Raw genomic sequence first — 26,057 nt, 5'->3', positions numbered from 1 at the left:
GATGTGAAACTTTTTCAAAAACCATTTACTGTGACCCGCAACAAATTTTTGTCAAAAAAAAAAAAAAAAAAAAAATTCTTTTCACAAGCATTGCTGACTCTGATTTCTGCCCACAGCATGTAACAGGATCCTTTTAAATTCTGATTTTTTCAATGGAAAACTTTTACAACTCCCAAACATATTCTGTTACAGTAGTTTATTTTTTAAAAACATATTTTACTTCAACTAAGGTACTTCCATTTCACAGGCACAACAAATATATTCCAAAAATAAGAATGGCAACGTACTGCAAAAACAATCACTTTCTTGGTGAGGGTTTAGTATAACTCTAGGAGTCTTTCTAATACATTACACTGGACTGCTTTTCTCTTCAGATATCTAATAGTACAGGTGGTATTTATTTGGACTAAGTTTAGTTAGATTATGACTGGTATCCTGAAATTCTTGCAGACAATAGTTTCTGTATTGGATAAAACATGTTGTTTTCTGCTTTCCTCTGCCCCTTGTTCCCCCTCCATCTTCCCTATCCCTACTTCAACATCTGAAAGTAGTTACTAACAAACTGGTAGGTGAATCTTTCCAGTTCTACAGAGACATGACACATCTCGTATATTTTTGCAAAGTCCTACAGGCCTTTTTTTTCTGATCTCCTTTCTTTTTTTTGTGTCAGCTTGATGTGGTGAATTAAATGCCAATCGACAAAAAAGTTACAAGCCTGTGACTGTATTTCCCCCCACTCTACCCTAAGCCACAGTAAAAAAGAAAATCTCAGCTGAAGCATCTGTATGTTATGGATCATCACCTGTGAAAACAAACATCATAATTAGGCTCATCAAAACTCTCAAAAAAGTTCAAAGAAAGAGATTCGTGAGTATCTCAAACTCTTTATACTTTCCTATAGCATCTACGTCTAAAAAGGATACCTAAGCCTAGTCCTAAAAATGGGCAGGGCTTTTCTGTGCCAGTCAGACAGCACATAACATCCAAAAAGGAAAGGGCAATCCAGAATATCACCTTCTCCACTGCCTCAGATACGGATATGCCTAAAGACAAAGACAGGGGAACTGGAAAAGATCTTCACAATATAACAAAGGCACTTACTAGAATGTGTGATGAAATTAAACTTTTTTTTTCTTATGCAAATCAAGTAACCATTTGGACCAATTAGTATGCAACTGATGTTATTTCTAGAATTTAATCCCATGTTTATTAATAAAGCAGACAGGTCAACTCATAAAATAGCCTGCTTCTTTGCAATGCAAACAGAGCTTTCCTTTCCATTCAGTGTACCTGGAGGGGGGAATAATGTGTCAAGGGGGGAATTCTTACACCAGTTGGTCCATAATGAACAAAAATTACATTAATAAAAAGGAGCAAAGAGAATCTGAAAGCCGTATTTCCTTTTGTCTAAATCCAACACTGTCCAGGGCAGAATATTGTCCCTTGTAACTTGGGTATGTGAAGAACAGCAGGCTCTGCCTTTCAGCTTGCCTCATCAGCTGTGAGTTTTAATTTGAAGCACTTTTGCATTAAACTTTTTTTGCCAGCCCATCCTCACTAATGTTGCACCACCTAAAGCATTCAGCCACTACTCTCCCCCCAAGCTAGCCAAGCATATCAAGTGTGCCTGCAACACTCACAGCCTAATGAACAATGCACAAAAACAAAAGTAACAGCAAGACTCCTATTATCTGATCTTCCGTAAAACACAAAAACTGCCTTCTCTGGTACAGAGGAAGTGCCAGTAAGCCTGCAGGTGTGAGCCAGTTAAAAGAAAAGGCTTTGGCTAAATAGATTCTTTGACTGCCAGGGATTAGAGTCATGGCACCAGTGGTAACACACATCTTTTCCTTTAATTTACAAAATTTTCTCACGAGTTTGCAAGAGTTCACCCCATCAGGGGCTTTCTGAGGCCATTGAAATGTCTTAAGTTTTAATTAAGTTGGAGTTGTCAGAAGAAAGCTTTTTTGGCACAGAGTCAGGGTCATTAATTACTGCTATCTTTGTTTCTTTCAGAAAAAAAGAACTCTACTGACTTGTTGGGTTACTTATACAGCCTACATTTTCTATCCTGCAGTCCTTATTCACCTCCAAGCAAGGCTTGATTAAGCAGTTTACCAATTACTTCCATCAATCTGATTTACAAATCCTATGGGTAATCTTAACTTCAGAAGCTTTTCTCTCTGCTGATTTGAGGTACAGTAGTAATGAAAGCAGCATTACTGTTAGAACCACAAGCATTTTAAAATTCTAGATTTTCCATCCTAAACGGTACTTAAATCACAGCCTGATTTTATCATTTCATACCCATCCTCTTACATGCTTGTAGCTGGATTGCCAGTTATTAGCAGATACAAGACACACTGCATGGAACTAAGCAGAATAAATATAATTTCTTTTCTATCTTGCAAGTGTGGCATTGAAGTGCATGTTTTCTGTCAGTCAAACAAATACCTGCAAGCAAGCCACCATCCAAGTAATAGGGCATGGTATCTGCATTTTATAGTAGTAGAAACCTTATTGCTGGGTGCCATTTAAAAAAAAAAAAAAAAAAAAAAAAAAAAAAAGCTAGACTAATTAACTAAAAAATTAACTAATTAAATCTAATTTGTAGGCTTTGTTTCTACTAGCATACATTCACATCATAAAAAAGCCAACACCTTAACTGGCACTACTATTCTGCTTCATCAAAGTTTGAGATATAGGAAATGCACTGTCTCCATCATTCCTACAGATAATGGCATTGAGGCTCAATGTGAAATGTAATATTCTATAGCAATATGCTATGTAACAATTCCATAGATAAAGCAAGATTTTCAAGCCTCTCCACCCCATGGCTCTGGTGACCACTAACTTCACATGCATACACAAGTAACACATATTACTCCAAAACCAAATGCATCACAGTTTGAGTCATACATTTTCAGATATCTGGTAAATTCTTGGGTTTATACAAAGCATTTTACAGAAGTCCCATTTCCATTATTAGAAAGCCTGATAACTATGCATTTTTCTAAATACACAGCCTGTACATTTAAATGAGGTTTGTTTTATCAAAATACTCAAATTCTTAGAAGCCTTCAAAAGGCCTACGCTGAACTACATATTTTGTATTGTACATTTTTAATAAAAACATTGGCAAACTAATGCTTTTTTTCAGAGAACCCAACTTGAATTTCTGGTTTATGGAGTGTACTTTACCATTTCGAGCTATTCAGCTCTGCAAGTGGTTGCTCAGAGACTGCAAGACTTGAAATGTCTGTGGCATAGTATAAATTATTTTGATCCTCCCTTGGGTATTAACTTACTTTCTCACCCATTTACTATACTTCACATAAAATGGCAGAAGTGAGATAGAAATCATTAAAAAGCTAAGAACATAACCAAGAACGTTAACCAGCACTGGGAAGTTAAGATACTTGCAATAGAAGCAATCCAGTGTTAAAGAAACTCCTTTGCTTCTTTCTACCCGTTATATTTCTGCTACTCTGTTTCCTAAAAGCAATATAAAACAAATAACAATCCCATAGACATGACAGCTATTTATTTCATAAAATATTGAGAACGTGTACTACAAAGAGATTACAAAACTGGTTTGAAATTTTTTATAAAATAGCCATCTCTTTATTTGTGGCATTTCACTTGTAACAATTTCATTGTGGCATTGATTGTGAAAGCACCACAGAATTGCATGAATCCTTGGTGCTGTCTTAATTTTTTTTCACCTTAGTTAAGATCCTCTATAACACCAAAACCAATCCTGCCAATGTATTAATCTCTACGGGATGTATCTATATAGGGACACACAGCTGTCATCAAACCACTAAATTCTTTCTTTCCATGTACAATCCCATTGTCACCAGCTTGGCCAGTGTGTACCTGCAACTTGTTGCTGAAGTGCTCTTGAAATGGAAGTCTGAGAGAACCAAACCTCAGGGACACGGTCACTCATCTTGATGTTTTCAGGTTGCAGCCACCACCACTGTGAGTTATGGTGCCTGCAGCTATAGGACTGGGAATTGACACTTTTAAAATTCAGGCTGTTTTCTTTCTCCTCTAGTAAAGACTTAACCCAGCCTTTTCAGAACTGCAGCTTACTCTTATTATTTTTCTTCTGTAGTTGAACAATATATTGAAAATCCATCTCTCTGTTTAAATAAATACACACAGAAGGAAATACACTAATAAGAAAAGACCTACCAGGCTGGCAGTGTCAAAAAGTTCTTTAAGAGGCTTACGTGTTTTATTCTCCAGCTAAATGTGCAGTTCTAGCCCTTTTAGCCATGATGAGAAATGGGAAACTTATAATAACACAGTTCTAATCTTAAATGCTGTGCATGTGCACCAGCATATATGTTTTAAAAATCAGGAACCTTTACATGAACACAGTAAATCAAAAGCTGCTTAAACAAGCTGATTTAACAAGGTATTAAGATGTGTATTCAACAGAGGAGGTGGAGACTCAAGCTCTATAAATTGATCAACACAAATGTAGCACAAGTACTGTGATAAAAATGAAGAGTTTGTACATCTTTTCTGAATATTCATCTCAGCTCATTCAGCTGCTGAGCTTAGTCATTTATTTCTAAACCTCAATTTGGCTTGAAAAAACAGGCAGCTACTGCTACATTCAATATTGCTTGGAAATAATGGATTATTATCTTGCAATTTTGGTCCTTTTCACAATTTTAGCTTGGTACATATAAATGTATAAGCAGGCTACTTGATCTGAAGAGTTTGTTTGCTAAGCGCAATGTTATTACGTCTAAGAAAGAGTGAAAAAACCCCAATGTAGTACAGTACCATTACACTAGCAGAACCTCCTAAATGTGATATTTATTTCATAAAGAAATACTATTTCTGTTCATAATCAAGCAACAGGTTATAAGACCTTGAGACAGGCTCATGTACCAGTAGCAAAAATGGTCAGTGTTCCAGAGAGCATTCAACTATACTGGCAGCCTCACTGAAGGTCAACAAACAAGTATCTTCCTGTGCTGATATTAAGAGAGGCTTTTAGAAAGCAAAAGAAAGAGCAGGAGTGCCTTTCATTTTAATACAAATTAATTTTCAATTATATCAGTAACTATAAATCTTTGTAGGTAGTTTCCATAATAAAAATACTACAGAACTACGTATTTCTTTTTTTTTTTTTATTGATATGTCAACACACATACTTATATTCTGCAGTAGTTGGCGTGATGTTAAAAAATATAATGGGTAATATCTAAATATTCCCTGTTTTGTGAAGGACATAGGCAAAGGAGATACACTTATCTATCTGCTTTGTAGCAAACCTAAGTAGTAAACATGCTTTTGGATCTAAGAAACAAAGTATTGGTTAAAAGGCCAGGCAAATAGGACCCAGCTGGCTTTCTAGAATCACTAAAAGCAGAGAAAAACAGCTGGATACAAATCAAAGGTATGGAGCACCCACACATGCCTGGAGCAACAGCTGTACTTATTGAAGGGCTATTAGCAACTGTTTCATCCTCCTGTACCCTACTTCGGGAGCCACAGTTCTGAAGGACAGTATTCCCTGTATTTCTGCTTCTGCAAAAGACTTCTTCCAGGAGAGTAGACTTAGGTAAAAAGATAATTGACCTATGCAAATTACAGAGTAAATTAACAAGTTTCACTACCTGACTACATCAGATTTCATATGCTACATAATAATGTATAAATATATATGTTTATGCACATATAATGTGACTTTTGACTGAGTGGCTGACATATACTCAAAATGCAAATGTCAAAGAATCTAAACATACAGGTAAAAATAATCATGTTTTTAAATGGTCTTTTTTTTTGGATAGTCTTTCATCTGCTATCTCAGGGAAGAAAACTAACACATTCTATTACAGATCACCTTGTAATGAACTGAACCATCAGGGCTAGGGTAGGTTATTATGGTTAGTTCAGTGCCAAGATGTCATGGTTAACAAAATATCTGACCCAGAAAAAAATGAAATTAACATGTTTGATGTGCAAAGATACTTGGTTAAACAATAACCACTGTTCATTTTACTTGCCTTGTACAGGAACATGAAAATTAAAGCTGAAAAAGACAGTAGTGCTCACCCATCCATGCAGAATGACTTCCTATTATATGCTTCAAAATTCATTGTCCAGTCTCATTTCACTATGAGAGAGCTTCCAATTACTACACCTATTCATATCTATTATTGTTTTATGACATGCATAAAGCTGTGTGCAGTATTATATCTTATCACAGTCTGCAAAAGGGGATCTATTCCATTTCTGCTCTATGATGATGCAAGCAAGATCAGAACTGTTGGGAAGGAAGGCCATTTGATTGTCCTGTCATATGGCAAACTCATACTCAATTCACTACCTACTATCACCCTTAGGCTTTCTTTCAACATCAGTTCTTTACAAGTGTCTTTCTCCTGCTGAATAGCTGCATTTTGTGTTATTATTTCAGCACATGTATCAGATTCCATTTTCCAGGTTGAATCCCATTTTGTGATTTCCTGTCCACATTTTTAAGCCGTTCTCACTTCTTATATCTTCAAACTCTGTCCTCGCTGCTATTGGCAGCACCTCCTAGTTTAAGTACAACTTGCAGATTTAATGAATGATCTGTTTACCTCCCCTTCCTTAATCACATGATCAACACATTAATTCTTTCACTCACATCTGCATAACACCCCTGGACTCCTTACTCTCTCCCCAAAATACATCTCGTGCTCCTGCAATGAACTAGAAAATTTACATGGCAATATGGGCATATTCAAATTCATCTCAACTGCCCAAAACCTTTTGCAAAAATCTTTATCTATCCCCCCATTTAAGCAAAGAACTATGAGGTTATTTTCTCCACATTATCTTTTTTCTTTTTAAATCACTTTGCAAATATTTTTACCTCACTTTCTGAACTCAAATTTAGTCCCCACAGGAAACTGCACTCCTGTTTCCTCAGGAAGACCTTCACAACCCTTGTTCTCCTTCATGTTTCTAAGAAGAGGTGGAAAAAGTAGGGGGAGTTCCACTAGATGGCACGGTCCCTTCTTCTCCCTAAACCCTTAGGAGCCCCTGGGCACATCCTGTTGGAACCCAGTATAGGAAAGAGGAAGAGCCAGATGAGACTACCCACCCAAGCAGCCTGTGAGAAAGTAAGCCCAGGAGACCACTTCTGTTGTTTTATCTGCATGCTCTTCTTTCCATACTGTGACTGTGTGTGTGTAGTTCAGGATCAAACTACAGTCGAGAGCTCTCTGAAGCACAGCTCCATCTTATATCCATGTGAGGCACTCAGAGTCTGAGTCAGGAAACAGGGAGGAAGCAAGTAGCACCTGCCTGGATACCCTTGGTCTCCTGGAAATGCCTTTGGGCTTAGCAAGTGGAGACAAGAGAAAATATGGGGCAAAACCTTCATCATCAGACCAATAATATTTGTTATCTTATTTCTTAATCATTGTTATTACTTCAAATAGAGCACAAATCTTCACACAATTGTGAAGACGTACAAATAGAGAATTAACCAAAAAAAACTTGTATTCCTACTGTTTTCATTCTTTGAACCACTTTACTTTTAGGTCATCTTCATCTAAGATTGTCAAGAAGAAGTTGAATTGCTTTGGGGTAAGGATGATTTCTTGCAGCTTCAGTAAAGTTCCTATCACACTGCTAGTCTTTACAAACAACAACAGGCAGCCCTATGGTAATTACCAGAATTACCTTTTTTTTTTTCTTTTATTAAAGATTGGTATTAGATTTGCTTTTTCTCCAGTCCTATGATAATTCCTCAATTGTACTTTACTTTTCAAAAATAATTACTAGTGATTATGTAAATTCATTATCTATGTCTCTAGAGACCATACTATGCTTATCATCCAGTCCTGCTGATTTGCATTTATTCCATTTTTTCTAAGTATTGCCTTACTCTTTTTTTACCAACAACTATTTTGAAAAGGTCTTAATTACTTGATCTCTTATGTCCTTTTTCCTCTTATTTTTCTTGTCAAAGACTGATTTTGAAAGTAGCTCAATGCATCAGCCATTTCAGAACCAGCTTTCATTTTGTCACCCTCTTCATTTATTATTGAGCTTGCTTTTTCATTCCATTATTTCTTTTTTTCTGCAATATATTTGAAATGCTATTCTTATTTCCCCTGGCTCCTTTGGCTAGTATTAACTCATTTTGCTTTTGCATTTCTTTTAACTTTTCCAAGTCTTAAAAGAGTTTTAATTTTCCTGGTTGTTTCCTTCTTTCATTTTTGCCCTGGGAGAGATCTGGCATCCATAGATTTTGAGCAACCCCAGGTGAAACTAGAACGACTTCTCCTTATCCCTTATATTTTCATATTTCTCAAAATTATAGTTTAGTGCCTTTTAGAGAGAGGAACCACAGCTGGAAAATATAATTCAGAATACCTGATTGCTCTTTCCAACTGTGATTGAGCTGTAAAACATAGCAAACAATATTACAATCCTGTGACTCAGTTTCTCCATCAGTGAAATCTGTATATCATCTATGTCTTCAGAGGACTGTGCTAACACTTATTTAACATCTTTATATCCTCTAACTTTCTCAGATGTCACAACTATGGAGACTTCTACAGTTCTATGGGATTATACAATTGTTAAGATCCTGAAGGGGGACAAATAGGCCAAATTATTTTCTCCTTTTCACACTCATCCACTTTGGGACACTACAAAAAGAGTCTAGCTCCAAGTAACAAAAGGTGGGGTTATCTTGAATTATTATATATGAATCAGATTTTAAACACTCCTTTGTGTACATTAAGAGTGATTTTCTACCTAATCAGCTGTGGGCACCCGTAAAATATTCAAATATCTAACATGCTTGGCCATTTTCTTTATTTAGAGAACTTTAAAAAGACATTGCATTAGCTTGTTGTGTTTTACAGTGCTACTCTTCTTATGGTCAGAAAAGGCATACCCTAGTAAAATTACATCAGAATCCACTGTTCTTTGAACAAATACAAAATTATTGCTTGCAAGGCTATGAAAAAGAAATTGAGAGCAGTAGTGGAACACAGAGTTTGCATTCCCGGCCCTGAATTTTTGAGCAAACAACAAAAACTGTTTGCTAGATAATCTGACAAAGTTCTAACTTTGTTGCCACTACTGAAATGCTTAAATGTGTGCATGAGTACAGCAGCAACTGATGCAGCAGCCTTTATAAAGGAGGAAAGTAGAATGGAACCATAAAATCTTCTGGTTTAATAAGAAAGTTAGTCAAGAACAGGAGAAGCCATGTCAGAAATTGAATCAGTTCTTTCTAGCTTTCACCTCTTCTTTCTCTCAACCCCCAGCTTTCAAAGCAAAACAAAGCTGAAATCGAAAATTTAAATGTTAATTTTAAATTTATGGATATCTAAATCCCATGTGTTCATGCAAACACCAATGAAATTAGTATACCCCAGTGAAAATAAATGTCCTGATCACTCCTACCCTCTTGATCTCTCTGCTTTTCCAGGTGGCTGCAGTGAGAGCTCTTGCAATAACGGAATACTCCAATCTTTGATACTTAATTGTACTGGATTACTGTTTGGCAATGAACCAACTGGCTAGCCTGGGGACAGATCATTTTATTTAACGGCTCATCACCAGAACCTCACCAGCTTGCAAACAGAAATCACCATTCTGCTGATGCCAAAAAATTGTAAGAACACAGGAGGCTAATCACGCCTGGGAGACACTCGCCTAATGACATATGCAGGTAAGTGACCACGTAAAAAAATTAAGAAAAAAAGGCTGAAAAACACTGAAATACTTGAGGAGATGAAAAAATAAAAATTCATAGTAAGGAGATGCCTTTATCTAAAGGGAAAATCAACTAGAATCAAAACAACTAGTTTTTTTCATGGTTAATTACCATTACACTTAGAATAACTTGTTACTTATTGTTTGTGTAATTTAGGCTTCAGGGAGGAACATGTGCAGAGACCTGCTCCAAAAAAGTTTCAAGGAAATAATTTATGACAGCTCGCAGATAAGAGCCTTTAGATTTGACATTTTGATTTCTATAATAAATTGTTTTATTTAAAAATAAAACATCATGTAAATTAATTCACCCCTCAAGCACATGTAGAAATGCCTCAGACATGTTTCAACAAATGTTCAGTCTTCAGCTATGTTCATTATAATGTTCTACTATGGTAATAAATGCTCTGTAAATCAGTAAGTAAAACTACACAGTGACCAATTTAGAAATGCAGCTTCTACCTCTTTTTGTCTTTAGCAGAAGCAAATGGCATTAGTGCTGTTGTATCCTCTTCTCTAGTGTGATGCAGAAAGATTATGAAAGGCATTTCACATGACTGTTTATGAAAGACATAGAGCAGGGTGCTGAAATTTTTAGGGGGGCTGTAGTAAACATCAACAGCTCCCAGGAAAGCAGAAAACCAGGCATCAAAAGTGATAGCTTTCATCTCCCAGCAAACAGGGGAATGAGGAAAGGAAACTCAGTAGAGGTGGGCCCATGCCAACCTCCTTAAGTTCAATAAGGCGAAGTGCAAGGTCTTGCATATGGATTGGGGCAACCTTGAGCAAAAATACAGGTTTGGGCAAAGAATGGATTGAGAACAGCCCTGAGGAGAAGGACTTGAGGGTGTTGGCTTTATGAGAAACACAACAAGAGCTGGCAATGTGAACTTTCAGGCCAGAAAGCCAACCATATACTGGGCTGCAACAAAAGAAAAGTGGGCATAGGTTGAGGGAGGTGATTCTCCTCCTCTGCATTCTCATCAACCTCCACTTGGAGTTCTGTGTCCAGTTCTGGAGCACTAAACACAGGAAGAACACAGAGGTCTTGGACTAAGTCCATAGGTGGGCCACAAAGACGATCAGAGGTCTGGAGCACCTCTCCTATGATGACAGGCTGAGAGAGCTGTCGTGTTCAGCCTGGAGAAGAGAAAGCTCTGGGGAGACCCTATAGTGGCCTTCCAGCACCTGGAGGGAGCCTACAGGAAATCTGGGGAGGGACTTTTTACAAGGGAATGTAGTGACAGTACAAGGAGAAAATTTTTTAAACTGGAAGAGGGAATCTACCCTCCATAAAGAGGGCAGATCAGGTTAGAAATTAGGAAGAAATTCTTTACTGTGAGGGTGGTGAGATGCTGGAACACTTTGACTGAGGGGGTTGTGGATGTCCCATCCCTTGACATGTTCAAGGCCTGGTTGAATGGGGGTTTGAGCAACTTGGACTAGTGGGAAGTGTCCCTGACCATGCAGGGGCATTGGAACTAGGTGATTGTTTAAGATCTTTTCCAACCTAAAACATTCTGTGATTCTGATTCCGTAATACTAAAGCCTATCAAGTATCAGAATTCCATTTCTTTCTCCTTTCTTCTTTTCCCTTTCCAAATTAGCAGTCCAGTGCTTTACTATTAAGGTAAATTTACTATGAATCTTGCTGGGAAAAAAAATCATTCTGTCCCCTCTCTCTCTCTCTTTTTTAACTGCCTCTCCAAACAAAGTTTTTGGCTTTTTGTTTTCTTTTCCAGACTGCAGAGGCCTATTCAGAAAGAAGGTTTTTCAGAAAGACTATCAGATGCTTGCATGTCTTAATACAGACACACAGAAATCAATTGTGTGCGTATGTGCTCATGCAAATGCAAAACCAATGTTATAACACATGGCATGTCCTGATTAATGTCCAATTAATGTCTAAAGCCTGGCCATGTTAAATATAGTTATTCTATCATCCAATTAGAATAAAGACCTGATGTGACAAGCTGCAGATGGGAGGACCTACTGGAAGTTCACAGATAAGTCCCTAAAACAATGCACTTATGGTAAAAGCAATCAAACATACAAAGATATGGATCAGGATCACTTAGCGGAATCTTGCATAAAGCAACATACAAATACAGCAAACAAACTGCCTTCTAGCACTAACAGTAGTAATATTACAAAGGTGATAGCTATTTTCTACAAATAAAACTAGAATTACCTTTTGGGCCACATACAGTCTACGGTAGTTTGCAATTTACATTCCTTGATGATTATTTCACTGGATGCCCAAATTTTCCTTAATTTGCCATATAGAATGAATTAAATACAAAGACACCAATAAGTAGTGATAGTGAATTAGCTGGGGTTAGGAGCAAAAGGTCTAGTAGGCAGCTAATTCTTTGAACAATGGGCCACATAATTTTAAACGACTTAAACATCTGTACAAGAAACAAATAAATCCCGAACAGTCAAATCCTGCAGTTTTTACTCAGGCAAAATTCCCATGGACTCATGGGATTTGACCCTTGGTTGGGAATATACACAGGTTCAGTCCATCTTTTTTAAGCTCAAATACGGAAATTCTCTTTGGACCAGAGAAGTCCTCAGGGAAGGGCTTTCTGATACCACAAGCATCCAAGACACCAGTCTGGGCTAATCACTAACAGGTTAGCATCTCTGAAAATAATACTGTCTAACAGCAGAGGAATGTGTAGTCTGGTTCTCATAAAATTTCAAACCTGGGACAAAACAGAAGAATCTGGTAGAGCTACCTCTTTTTTCATCTGAATTAATAACACATTATCAGTTTGGTAAGAAAATATGAATTGTTACTATCAAGCTTCCAGATATACAATGAAACTTGGAAGCGAATGTAGCAGTAAATATTTGCTACTGCATATTCACAGCAAATGCTGAATATTGAATACTTATTTTTCAGTATCATTACACTTTACAAATCGTTTATGGATTTTCCTGTTGCAAAACTGTAAAATCATCCTAAATTTGAACATCCTTTGAAAAAGTAAAATAAAAAAAGCCACCACAACATAGAATAATCAACAGCAAGACTATCCGCAAGAAAATGCAGTCTCTTTCCCTAAAGAAAGACTTGGAAAACAAAAGTAGAGGCCAAATTCTAATACATGTCAATCTGTTTTCTTTAAAAATAATTGATGCAAAATTCAACCCAGTTTACCTGAACCTTGTTCTTGTTACTGCTACTTCCAAAAAAACCATCACTGATTTTTTGGAGGGTGGAATTTCAGCTTTAGAGGCTCAGCTTGAGACAGTACAGGCCAAATTTCACAAAGAGTGAACAAAGCAGGCTCGTATCTGCAGGTGCTCAGCACCTCTGCAAATGCAAGTGTAAGGTATATGAACCAGGGCACCTGCATTAAGCAGCTTCTTTTGAACAGCTGGTACAAAGTGCTGGCAAACTTTAGCTGGCCACCTTACCAGGCTGATAGATTTATATATTCACCCACAGGAGAAAGAACCCAGAGTAGCAGATGCCCACAAAGTGAAGGGGAAGTTTGTCACCTGGGGAAAGCATGCAGAGATCAGAGGATCTAAGTACTGCTGCAGAAACTCTGCTCCCAGCAGGCATCTTAATTCCACTTACAGGGGGTTCTCCCTGGCTACAATGTCCTGAGGACCCACGGACTTGAATTTTTCAGAGCTCTATTTCTTTTTCTTGGGAATTCTTACAGAATTAGTGGGAGAGGTCTTAAGCATCCTCTAGTCCGTACAGCATGTCTCCAATGCCTCCACAGAAATGATTCTAGATGTGCACAGCAATCACATAAGGTCTCAGAATGAAAAGGGATGGTCTATAGTAGTTTTCCGTCTCTCAAAAAGGGAAGGAACAAAAATTTCAGAGCCACAAAAGCACATCTGCAAAGATACACTGCACAAATATCACAGAGATCTGGTAGATAAAAGAAACTACATAAAGGACGCAAAATTAAAAGCATTTTTAACAGGGGAAAAAAAATCTTATTTAAAAGTTTCTTAAAAATATTAGATGTGTTCTGAATACTTATTCCTGGTTATTATATTGTTTTATCCTACTGAAAAGCAATATAAAAAGAACAAAGTCCTTTCCCATTAAAAACAAAGCAAAAAAAAGTTGTGATGGCAAGTGGATCCCACTTTATCACTCTGCCTGGAATTTCTATTGCAGAAACACAAAAGTCTGATTTATTTTTAAAGCATTTTAAACACATACCAACATTAGTTGGAAACAGGCCAGGTAAAAAAATTCCATCAGAACTGACACCCTACAAACACATGTTACCAGTAACCGCTATTGAGCCTAAAGAAATAAATGAAATGCTATACCTTTGGCAAGGCAACACTTGGCACTTTGTCAAAGATTCATAGCAGCAAGGTATATATCTACTTTAAATACGCAGTAAAATAATGACTATGTATTAAAAACATTTGCTCTCCTCCTTTAAGAGAAGTCTTTTGTCCCACAACTTTTAAAATTAATTTAAGGGCTTTTTGAAAGTGGAACACCATGGGACTTGTACTCCGTAACTGACCAAAAATCACAACGATTACTTCTCAGAAGATCTAATCCTTGCAAAAATGAAGCTTCTCCTGACTGTTATTTAAACAATGTAGCCTTAAGACTGGGAGAGGAAGTGTATTTGGGGGGTAATTTAGACTTGTGTTTATCAACAGATTGTTTCCATGGGAAGAAAAGAAATAATAATAAATTTTAAAAAGACCAGTACCTTCTGCAAACAAAGTTGCAACTTTCTTGCTAAGAATGTAAACACACTAAAAGACAGAGAAAAAAATTTCACTTCTCTCCAACACCTTTTGTATTGGCATTTGAATACTAGGTGCAGAATACAACCATGCAAGTCAGGAGTCAAATGCCTCATTTGTACCTCTCCTTAGCAAACATGCTGGGAAAAAAACCAAAACAAACAAACAAACCAAACTAAACCCAACCAAACAAAACCCCCAAAACAACGACAATAACAAAAATCCAAAAAAAACCCTAAACCTTTTCTATAACATATGGAGGCATGAGAACTGATATTTTATGGGAAAAGATACAGGCTTGAAGGACTTTAAGGATATACAAACAGGATTGCATGTGGACCAGTAGGTGAAATCACATGTACCTCTGGTGCTGAGGAGAGGTGTTAATTTTAAAATCTGTTCACTAGCCAAAAGGTGCAAGAAGGGATGGTCTTTTTCCTGCTCAACTTCTAACAGTAAGTGATATCACCTTTTAGGAATTTTTTTTCTGGAAATGAAAGCCACAGTGGGCTGGAGGGAGAGAATAAGGGACGTCTGGATCCTCTTCTGGAATGACAATTAGGCAGTGGTCCATATTAACAACAGGCATCCAGTAAAATCACTCAGGCTCATGCATCAGATATAAAGTGATTACCTTCAAACATTGATTTTACAGCAAGACCGGTCCCAGAGGTTATAATGGTTGTTGCCTGTTTCTAAGTGGACAGGTTTTTGAGCACTGGAAGTGAACTCCACAAGGAACTATTACTTCCCAACAAATATTTCATGCACTTTTGGTGGTTAGTGCCATGGAGACTATCCCAACAATCAGTGCCTCCAAGGGATTAGAAGAAATTATTAGGCCAAAGTGTTTTGTTGTTCCTCCCTTTCCCCATCTTTTATGTCACAGTGACTTTGGACATTTTGCTAGGAGATTTAAAGTTCTCCAATTACTCTAACAAGGCCAGTGAGTCATAGAATCATAGCTCTCCTACTGCCTGAAGAAATTGGAGTTTGGATAAGCGATAATTGTGTAAGTCTCAAGGTAGGACAAGGTTACACTGGTTCATAGGGAAATGTACAGATGCATGCTGGGGTTGGGTGGACACAACTTTGAGGTTTTTACATTTGTAACATAAGGATATTTAAGGGTATAATACAACTGAGCATCCATTAAGCAGAAACAAATTTGCATGCTTTTTGGCACAGCTGTATGCACTTATGTGTGGTACTCATTACTGCCATTTATTCTCTTCTCCTCCCTAAAAAAATATTACCTGTATGAAGACTTTCCCTGAATCTATGCCAAAGCGGAGCAGCCTTTGAAAGACTTGTGTCTTTAAAGATGTCAGTGACAACCTGAAGCAGCCTAAGCCAGCAGACACAGTCACCCAAGCATCCAAGAGCAGCAGGCTGCTGCACGGCCAGGGTTGGGTTTGGTGCTGAGCCCATCTCCATCACTGAATCTTGCTCCACTGAACCTTGCTCATGCCTTAGGCACCCACTGTACAATCAGCCCTAATGCCCTTAGATGAGCATCTCTTGTGCACTTCCCTCAAGTACTGCAGTAATTTTTTCTACTTATGGCCACTTGTGAAGACCACTGAAAAATGGCAGCTAGTGTTGAAAGCACCTACCCACTTATTTAGCAAATTTTCTCAAAGATAGCACTTATGCTCTTGACACTGCAGCCGCTACCAGCTCCTATCTACATGAATCTTTACGAATTTCTTTAGATAAGGATTTCTAACATGTCAGAACATGCTTCCTAGTGCAACTTATAAGCCTTTAACTCAGCTAGACTGAGTTAAACCTTCAGAGAAAGCTGAGGTTTCATTTTGACTAGCTTCTTTACACTGTTTGATTATGTCATGTTTAAAATTTTCCAGCTCACAAATTCCCATCAAAGCCATTAACTAAAATATTGGCATCTACACACTGCCTTAGCTTCTGCCTCAGCTTCTGCCTCTTCCTTCTGACAGTGTGAAACAGCTGGTTCCAGATGAGGTTTGTAAGTTTGGGCATCATGAGCTGGTGTTAGTGGAAGTCCCTTGACCAGAGACTGAACCAGCCCTAACAAAAACAATCATAGAATCATAGAATCATAGAATTGGCTGGGTTGGAAGGGACCTCAGAGATCATCAAGTCCAACCCTTGATCCACTACCGCTGCAGTTACCAGACCATGGCACTGAGTGCCACATCCAGTCTCTTTTTAAATATCTCCAGGGACGGAGAATCCACTACTTCCCAGGGCAGCCCATTCCAATGTCTGATCACCCTCTCAGTAAAGAAATTCTTTCTAATGTTTTCTGATTTTTGTGAGGTACCATAACACCTACTGCATTGTTACTGTCTAGTGATCATTACTGATTATACCATAAAATACAACTCTTTTTTATAACTCTTTTTGGTCTGCTAGGCACTTTTGGCTGCACACATAACTTCAGCTATCCTATACCCATGTATTAGACAGCTCACATATTTACTCCAGTACACTTCACTTCAATTTGAGTTAACACCTTGGCAATATATAAAGAATGTTCCTGACACTCAGATGAAAGATTTGACAGAAGCATCACAAAAAACATGTTCAGTCATCAACACCAATACACAGTTAAAATAGATTCTCTCTTTGCATAGGAGGCCATCCCTGATGGTATTTGAAGCCTAATACAACATGAAGTTAGGAGAAAACATCAAGAAAAATTCATCTTCAGAAATGCCATCTGTTACTCTCTGTGTGAGCCTCTCAGTGTACTCCATTAATACAGAAAATCTTTTAGAAAGTATAATTTCTGACAGAGGAACTAAGTGTCCTATATTAGATGCTCTGATGCTTTTTGAAATATGATAGTAAATGTAGGGTAAATAAGAATTGCTAAGACTACTTACTGATATCCAAGGTACCATTGTGATAGGTGGTAAGATACCTACCACTGAGAGTAAGCCATCATGTCATATCCCTTTTTCTTGCCCTTTCTTGCTTTGTATTTCAGAAAATTTCAGGTACATATCAGTAAAGCTGGATTAAAACACTTGACACTTGTAAGGTCTCTATTGGGCAGTAATGAAGGTGTGACTGCATTTTTACTGTGTGGTATGTTCTTTCCCTTTCAATACAATTGGGGAAATTAATAAAACATGAAACTTATTGTAAAATCCAGATAGTTTCTGGCTTTTACAGAAGTGTTTGGGAATGATTAGGACACAAAGCAGCTTCTCACTTTTATAAGGTCTATGGAAGGACCAGACGTGATAGCAAACTTTTCTCCTCAAGATAAAAGGCCCAATTTTATTTTACTCTTCCTCTGAGCCAGCTCAGGGCTGGAGAACATTCCAAAGTTGGAGAACGATAGAACTAGAAACACCCAATCACTCACTTCTTCAGTATTTCATGAGGGAATTAATCTGTACGTAACAATCAATATTTTTAAGTTTCCTGACATACCAGATGCAGCAACCCAAGGCAGCTTCTAAGGCCATAATAGCAATAAAGTTAGTAGGTGATGCTTTAATTTATTTATGTATTTTTTCAGTTTCTTACTCTGCTCTTGCAATATCCCTGCTGATCCATATTCTAACAACTGCATCATTGTGGGTAGCACCTTACTGTTCAGAGGACTTTAAAATGCTTGAAAGCTTTTCCATTGAAGAAAGTATTCTTTGTATGACTACAAGATGTCAGAATATGGTCTTTGGATGGTGACTCACTGGGCAGAAATGTGGCATATTGCTATTATCCATTTACCATTTAACTAAAAAGACTTTAGTGTACAGCTCATACCAAAGTGTTCTAAATTCTTAGTGTGAAGCAATCTCAAATTAGCTGCAAAATTATTCAGAGACCTTCAAGCTGCCATGCTAAAATCAGCAAAACTAGAGAAAGGAGGTATGAAGATATTAAAGCAAAAAATATGATGGCCTGATCTAAAAAGGCTTCAGAAATGGTGTTCTCAAAATATATTTTTTATAAAAACAAACCAAAAAATCACATCTATATGGGCATCCATTATAAATCTAATTGGGTCAAGCATTTTAATTGCACTTTACATTGCTAGTACTAATGCCAAAAGGAAGACTATTTCACATATCCACTTTATTGACAGGTTTTCATACTACATCTATCCTTCTGATCTGATTCCTTAATACTGCATCATTCATTTGTACTGGTTGAGATTTCCTGCTTGTTTATAACTGAAGATTACTTAATCTTCATAAATACTCTCTCAGACTTCTAGGTCTATGTTTTGAATTTATCAGAACTTTCAGGAAAAGCTTACACAAACTGACCAAAATTGATCAGTGGTACAGTAACCAATTGATTTTTGTTAATGCAAATTCCATTCACTGATTTTAGAAAATAAACACAGGATGATTTTTCCCTGCTATCAATGCTTGACATGACACTCAAGGATACGTTTAAATCAGACACACACAACTCTTGGATTGATGTAAGAGTGTTAGGTTAAACTCATTTTAAAAAAAAATTATATTTTAATCCCTAAAGGATAAACATTTATCCTCTAAGATACAGGGATAAAGATTTTAATGGCATCTTGCTTTGGGATTCAAAATAAATAAGGCAAAGATGAGTTTCCATCTTCTTAAAACTAAATTACAGAGATTAAAATATATAAACACAAAATGAATGTATTCCATTTGCATATTATATTTCGCTCTTAAAGTTGATATTGAAGATTAAGGGTCAGCATTTAATCCTCACTATCCTAATCCCTAAAATTACAAAGACAGGCATAAGTGCATGTCTGCTCCACTAAATTACCTTGAAAGAAAGCAAATTCCGGATGAAAAGGGAAGCATATTTATATTATGGTGATTTAAAATCTGTCGCCTAAACACATCTTCTCCCCTCTATCCATTGACCTAAATTGCACACTAAAAGCTTGCTTGTCTGCAAATGGGTAGCTAGCACTTTGAGACAATCCAGAGATTCTTCACTTACGCACAATCATGCCAACTATTTTTCTGACTACAATAAACACTGTCTTGTTCATATTTTGCAGAAACAAGAGTCAAGTTATAAACCAGAAGAATTCCTTTACTTTTCCCAGCCTGATTCCTGGATATAGATATTTTTTTCAATTTAATATTCTGAGAGGAAAATGTATTACTGAAAATTAGTAGGTCAAGCATGCTCTGACTTAAACAGTTGCAACTCTAAGGGGAATTATACCCTGCTGGATGCTGTACCTCAGAAGAAGCAAAATGGTAATATAAAACATCTCTTGAAGAAAAAAATTACTTATGCTAGAATGTTATTTCATTCTCTAAGACAGTACTGATTATACTGTATTTGGCTACTTCTGTAAAATATTGGGGTTTTCTTTAGGTTACAAGGTGCAACTGAAATTAATTTTGGAGCCGCCATTGACTTAAAGAGGATAAGGACAACAGCCTTCACTTTTCTGCTCTGTTGCCTTACCAATATTATATTGCAATGGAGAAAAGAAGCAACAGATCAACCACCAAAGATACTGGGACACGAAAGGCTAAAAGCTGCATTCTGGATTTCACATCCAGCATTTGTCTACTTTCTAATACTGCAGGTTGATAGAAGTGCTACACCACTGCACCTAAGCTGCATTCAGCCCTTCACATCGGCCTTGAGAATTGTCTGTCTACATTTGTACCGAGATGTTCCAACATTTTTTGGAAGAATTATTTTGCAGTTTAAGCCATCTAGGAGAGAACAACTTCATCAAGAAGAGAACAACTTTATTATGGTTATCAAGCTGTGCAGTTCTATAATTATCATCGTCAAGAGGGAGCCAGTTTCCTTTGTTTGAAGTTTATTTAAGATAATTTTGTATTCTTAGGGACAAAAGAATTTCCCTGTACAAAACCTATTAGCCAATATCGTTTTTACCTGTCAGGACATTTTTACAGCTGCCAATAAGGTTTATTTCTGCTTATCAGGATGTGTGTAACTACAATGCTGTCACTATATTTAAAAAGCCTGAAAAATATCTCAAGCTTAAATGAGTTTGTTTTTATAACTGTGGACATTCCTCCATTCAAAGCATATTTTATCTAAGATAGTTTTCTTGCTAACTTTCATCTTCAGTAGGTATAAAAAAGCACTTCTAAAAACAAAACCTTTGATTAAAAGGTTCAGTCATCTCAAAAAGAAAAAAAGAAACAGCAAATGCTGCTGTGATATTTGGTATTTCAGAGCCAAACCCCTGCTGCTTGGTCATGATAGTTATAAAAGCAGATTACTGAAAGTAGCAAAATTTACAATTAATTTTAACTCTGATGAAATCATACTGCTCTAATCAACTGCCTATCAAATGTCAGTGCAAATTACACTAACAAAAATAATTATTAGGACAGGTTGGCAGAATAAAATTTTCCATATACTCCATCTGCACAGAGAATGCCTGTGTGGGAATCACTTTTAATGAACAACAAATTACAATTACTAAACTAAATGAACCATCTGCCTTTTTTTGTTTGTTTTCAGTCTCACTGGTACAGGGAGCACTGTCAGCTTAATTGCCATTCAAAATGGCAGACTGACCTATCATCAGACTTCCATGTCCACAGCATTTTAACCAAGAAGCTGTAGCAGATGTTTTTAATTTTATGAAGAGGAAAAGTATGTTTCATAAATATATCCAAAACATTAAAGACTGGAATTTAAATAATAATCATGATAATAATAATAATAATAATAATAGTAATAGCAATAATGAGGTACATGCCTTTTCCAGCCTTTGTATGACTAAATATCCCTAAGCCCTAAATTAGTACATGAAGTATTCATGGACCAATACTAATAGAAATAAGTCTTGATGTGTTTTATTAATCATTTTATTCATGTAAATGTTCTGTCTAATCTCTAATTAAAGTGACCACTTTTTTCAAAGGGGCATGAATAAAACTTGCAGTAATGCGATCTATTAATAAACTTTTCCCGAGCATTTTTAAAGTTCTTATTTGGATATGTCTAGCATTCCCATTGGTAAAAAAAAAAAAAAAAAAAAAAAAAAAAAAAGGAAGTTTCAGGGACCATGCATGGTATTGTTTAACAGTTTGAAGATTGACTCATCCCAGCCACTGAGGGGAAAGAGAATCTGACCTGGAACTGCACTTAAAAAAGAAATTCCACTTAGTATTGCTGTATGACACAAAAGTGATATTTGAGGAGACTTCTTATTTCTTTAAATTACTACCCAGTGGTTACATCACCCATATTTTCTTAAAGACTGTCTCATTGCTTATTATTTAAAAACTTTAAAATATTTCTGAAGTGGAGCCTTTTCTGTTCTGCAGGGGCTAAACTGCAAGCCCTAGAGACAAAAGCTTCCTCTTTGCCTGAACTACTAAAAACCTCAAAGCACCACTGTTACAGGAAAAAAACAAAACCAAACCAAAAACAAAAAAATCAACCACAAAACCCCCAAAACAGCACAAAACATAAGGGGAAATAAACCCAACCCGAAAACTGTCTCAGTATGCAGTAAATCTTTCATTTCTCTCTGAGACTGCCTGCAAATGCCACTGTGTTATTTCAGGTTTGAATCATTGTAAAAAGCAAAGAGTAAAAAGGATCCATGTTTGTTTTGAAGGGCTTTGGATCAGATCTTTGGGGATGTGATCAATAAAGGTAAATACTATTATTACATTCTTCTTTTAATATTGGTACCACATTTATTTCCAATTTATTCTAACTTACTCTGGTAATGTATGAGGCAAAATAAGTGACTAAGAGACTGGACATCTGAGTTCTAATTATATTAAATCATTTAATGAGCCATAAATACATAGTGATGCAAAGACAAATCAACTTCTATTTTCAGATCTCCACAATGCTGGATAAGTGAAGGTGGCTTTAAAAACAATCTTGTTTTAGGTCAATGTTTTTTATTATTGCCCACACTAGGAGCTACTGTACATTGCTTCAGAATAATAGATTTAGCTGGTCTCCATGCCAGTGTCCACTCATATACCCATGTCTGATATCAGGGATTAAAATAACCCTTACTCCCCTCCCCCTGCTACACACCTCTGGCTAACACTAGAAATAACAAAGAAAAACCTGATTCCCCTACAAGGATATTTGACTTTAAAAGGTACATTACAGTACTTACATGAAAGTGTTGTTACAAAGATATTTACAAATAGCTATCTTGTAAAACCAGTATTACTAACTATGGTTCTTTGCAGAGATATGTGGAAAAAATATGTTAAAAAAAATTCATTAAATATTAGTTCATTCGTGCAACAGCACTAATGAAACTGTTTCCTTCTAGTCTTTACTTTGCAGTAGTAGCAGTCTTGTTTCTTCTGCTATTTGGACTTTGATGCTCTAATCTGAAATCCTTTCACTGGTTTCCCCACAATTTTACTGTCCAGGTCTGCATACCTTTGTTCGAGCTGTTGTTTGCTCTGTAGTTCTTACCATTACAGTTTAGCTGCCTGGAAAAACTGTATCTCACTTTTCTCTTTGAGGTCTTTCCTCGACTAATCAATGTTTTTATTTCCTTTCTGCCCAAAGGATCTTTCTTTTTTTCTACCTGAAGAAGCAATACTTTCCTCTCTTACAGCTCTTCAAGGCCCACTGACATTCTAAAGTCTGGGAATTCTCCAGTACATTATTAATGCTCTGCAGGGAAAGGGGAAATACAGAAAAGTGAAAAATACCATGTTCAACAATATGCCCCTCCCTAAAGAAGATTGATCCCTCTATTGAAATTCCAGTCTTCTGCTCTCCCACACTCTGTATACATTACAGAAACCAGGAGTGCTTCCCAGGCAGAGAGTCCAAGTGTATGCCCTGCAATCTCCCAGCTCTGTATTGGGACAAATCCCTCCAAGTGAACTATCTCACCTCCACTCCCCCCCATTCCCTTTCAGACCCGGTTTCCACATACAGACTGACTATCCAGGGCTGGAGAGGAGCCATACCAAGACACAGAGAATAGTCCAGACACCACCTCTGCAGGTCTGGATTGCTTATTCTAATAATAATGATCACAACACTGGAGTTTGTCTTCCCAATCCTTGCTCAGGGAAGAAAGCATTAAACAATTAATAACAGCTACCACTCAGAGTTAGCACCTTACTGTGATGCAGACAAACAGCAGCACAAAACAGTGACCTGAGCCAAGCTGTATTTGACATCATCCTATGTGGCTTCTGTAGAAACCAGTTGTCACAGGAGCTGGGCAGCAAATGTTTTGCCCTCTTCCAAGAGGTAGAATAAAACTGTTGTGTTTCCTTAAAAAGCAGAGAGATGATGTGTGCTACTGAATCTTAATTGCTCTAACTATGATCTAAAAAGTGTTTCCAATGGTTGCCTGAGTTTAACAAACACATTCGAAGTCTCTCCCTTTACATGCTGAACTTGCAGTATCAAATTATCTATCAATTGATGTTGATGAATTATTACTCAAATGTAAAAATGCAAGTCCATGGACCTATGAATACTCACCTGAAGAGGAACTTTCTGTTACGTTCTTTGAGAAGAAGCAAATTAATCAGGTGCCAAATGGACATTTCTGTCTAGTAAATAAACCAAACATTAATTATGATACAGACACCCAGATGCTGGGTGATAAGTTGACAGAAAAACAAATCAAACAAAAAACAAAAAAAAAAAAACAAAAAAAAAAAAACACCAAAAAAACTCCGGACATACAGATTCAGTTGTTTACTGTTGGAATAGCATCTTGCCTCAGCAAGACTAATATTGCCAATAGAAAGGCATGTTACTTACATTAGAAACACTCAATTCTTATATTCATTTTTTAAGTCTAATGCTGTCCTCAGAGAACAGTCACTGAGGGATAGAGAGACGGAAACACCTAACACTCTGAATCATGCCCTTGGCCCAGCTATTCCGACACACTGTCTGTGTAAGTAGCTAATATCAGAGGAAAGCAGGCTACAAACACAAGCCTTAGAGAGTCTAAAAGAGTGTTCCATGTGACATGGGATCCTTGCTTGACCCTGGAAGACAGTCTGTTTATATCCTGACTTTAACAATAATAACAATAGAGAACCAAACATTCTTGTATCTTTTTGTTTTAGCCCACACAATCAGAAAGATCATTAATGTCATCCCGTTATCCTTCTTAAAAATCCTGATAAACTGGTGATCCGGATAACCCCCCACTGCAGTGCTGAATTTCACAGGCTGATTATTTACTGCAGAAAACAAGCATAGCTCTGAGTTTCACTGAACACCACCTCCCTCTCCTACTACAGTGTCGAGTAAAGGGAGCAAGCACATGGCTGGGTTTCACTCTCTCCTTCATCATTTTATATACAGCCCTAAGCCATACCACCTTGTGCTGTGATCCCTTCAGATCTTGCAGGCTAAAGCAGGGTCAGTACGTGGAGGGGAGATCTCTAAGGAAAACACCAGTGCTACAAAAAAGAGTTTCGGTAATTCATTGACGGTGCTCTCTGTCTAAATTAGTAATGAGTCAGTGCCCTAGCTTGGTGTTTAACAGCACCGTCCTATTAGGAAATGTTTTCTTTTGGTTGAAACAAAGAACAGATTTCATAACTGCTTGTACTTAATAAAGTTATTAAGTACGTGGCACATTTTTTTCAAAGGAGGAAGAGTGTTAAGACAAATGTCTTGGCCAAATTTCAAGTTGTAATTATGTTTTGCCTACCTACAGGCAATTCCCTATGCAGTTTCACATGAACACAGCTTTTTTTTTTTTTTTTTTTTCACCTGCCTTCAAAATACTTGCAGTGCAATGCTGCTGCACACAGTTAAGCATGAGATTTCTTCCAGTCTACCAGTATGCACATGAAGACAGTCCTATATGCACTTCAGCTAACACAGAATGGAGAAGAACTGAATTTAATTAACATTGTTAAAACATTTTGAAAGCCTCTGAATAAAGGTTTTACAGAAGTGTAAAGTATTAACATGGTTCCTACAGTCTATTTATTTAGACTTAATAAGATTCTCTTCACACACACACACACATGCGCGCGCACATGTGCCACTTTTTTTTACCCTACCAAGTAGAAGCCCATTAATAAACAGTATATTAATAAACAGATTAATAAATCCAAGCCATCAAAATTTCTTTTTTCCTTAGAACAAACCTTCCCAATATGGGCACCATTTACTCCCTTTATCCTACAGGAATCTGAAAAACAATGCACTACGCTATGTGCTGGAAAGGTCGAAAATTACAAACTTTGATCAAGAAAGAAGATTCTGCATTTGCCAGCCACACTCTGAAAAACACAAGCTTCTAGCACCTCTGAGAATAAGCCCAGGGCTCATCTGAACTATATATGTGAAGTAAAGCTTTCATGGAGAATCGGGATCCAGCGCACTTAAGTCTTTATAGGGTGAAACAGAGTAAACTGCAACTAGAAACAAGTTGTAAATTAAAATAGATCTGGGAGAGCAGCTGCAAAATACGTGCTGTCAAAAGCACTGGCTAATGGACAGAAAGCTGCATTCCTGGCAGCTCAAATCTCCTGAAAGTTCAGGGGTTCACCTCTCTTTTCTTGTCAAATCTGAAGGTAGCAAAGCGTGGGCCACTAAGTTTTGTGCTTTGAATTAAAGCATCA

General features: G+C 37.0%; 1 protein-coding gene across 1 annotated transcript in view; it reads right to left on the bottom strand.

Moving 5' to 3' along the window:
• ZFHX4 (zinc finger homeobox 4) overlaps window positions 1-26,057 on the bottom strand; it is a 150,834-nt gene that overhangs the window by 75,511 nt on the left and 49,266 nt on the right. The window lies entirely within an intron of this gene.

This window comes from Heliangelus exortis, chromosome 2, assembly GCF_036169615.1.
Source record: "Heliangelus exortis chromosome 2, bHelExo1.hap1, whole genome shotgun sequence".
Lineage (NCBI taxonomy): Eukaryota > Metazoa > Chordata > Aves > Apodiformes > Trochilidae > Heliangelus > Heliangelus exortis.
This window is presented reverse-complemented; position numbering and strand designations above follow the sequence as displayed.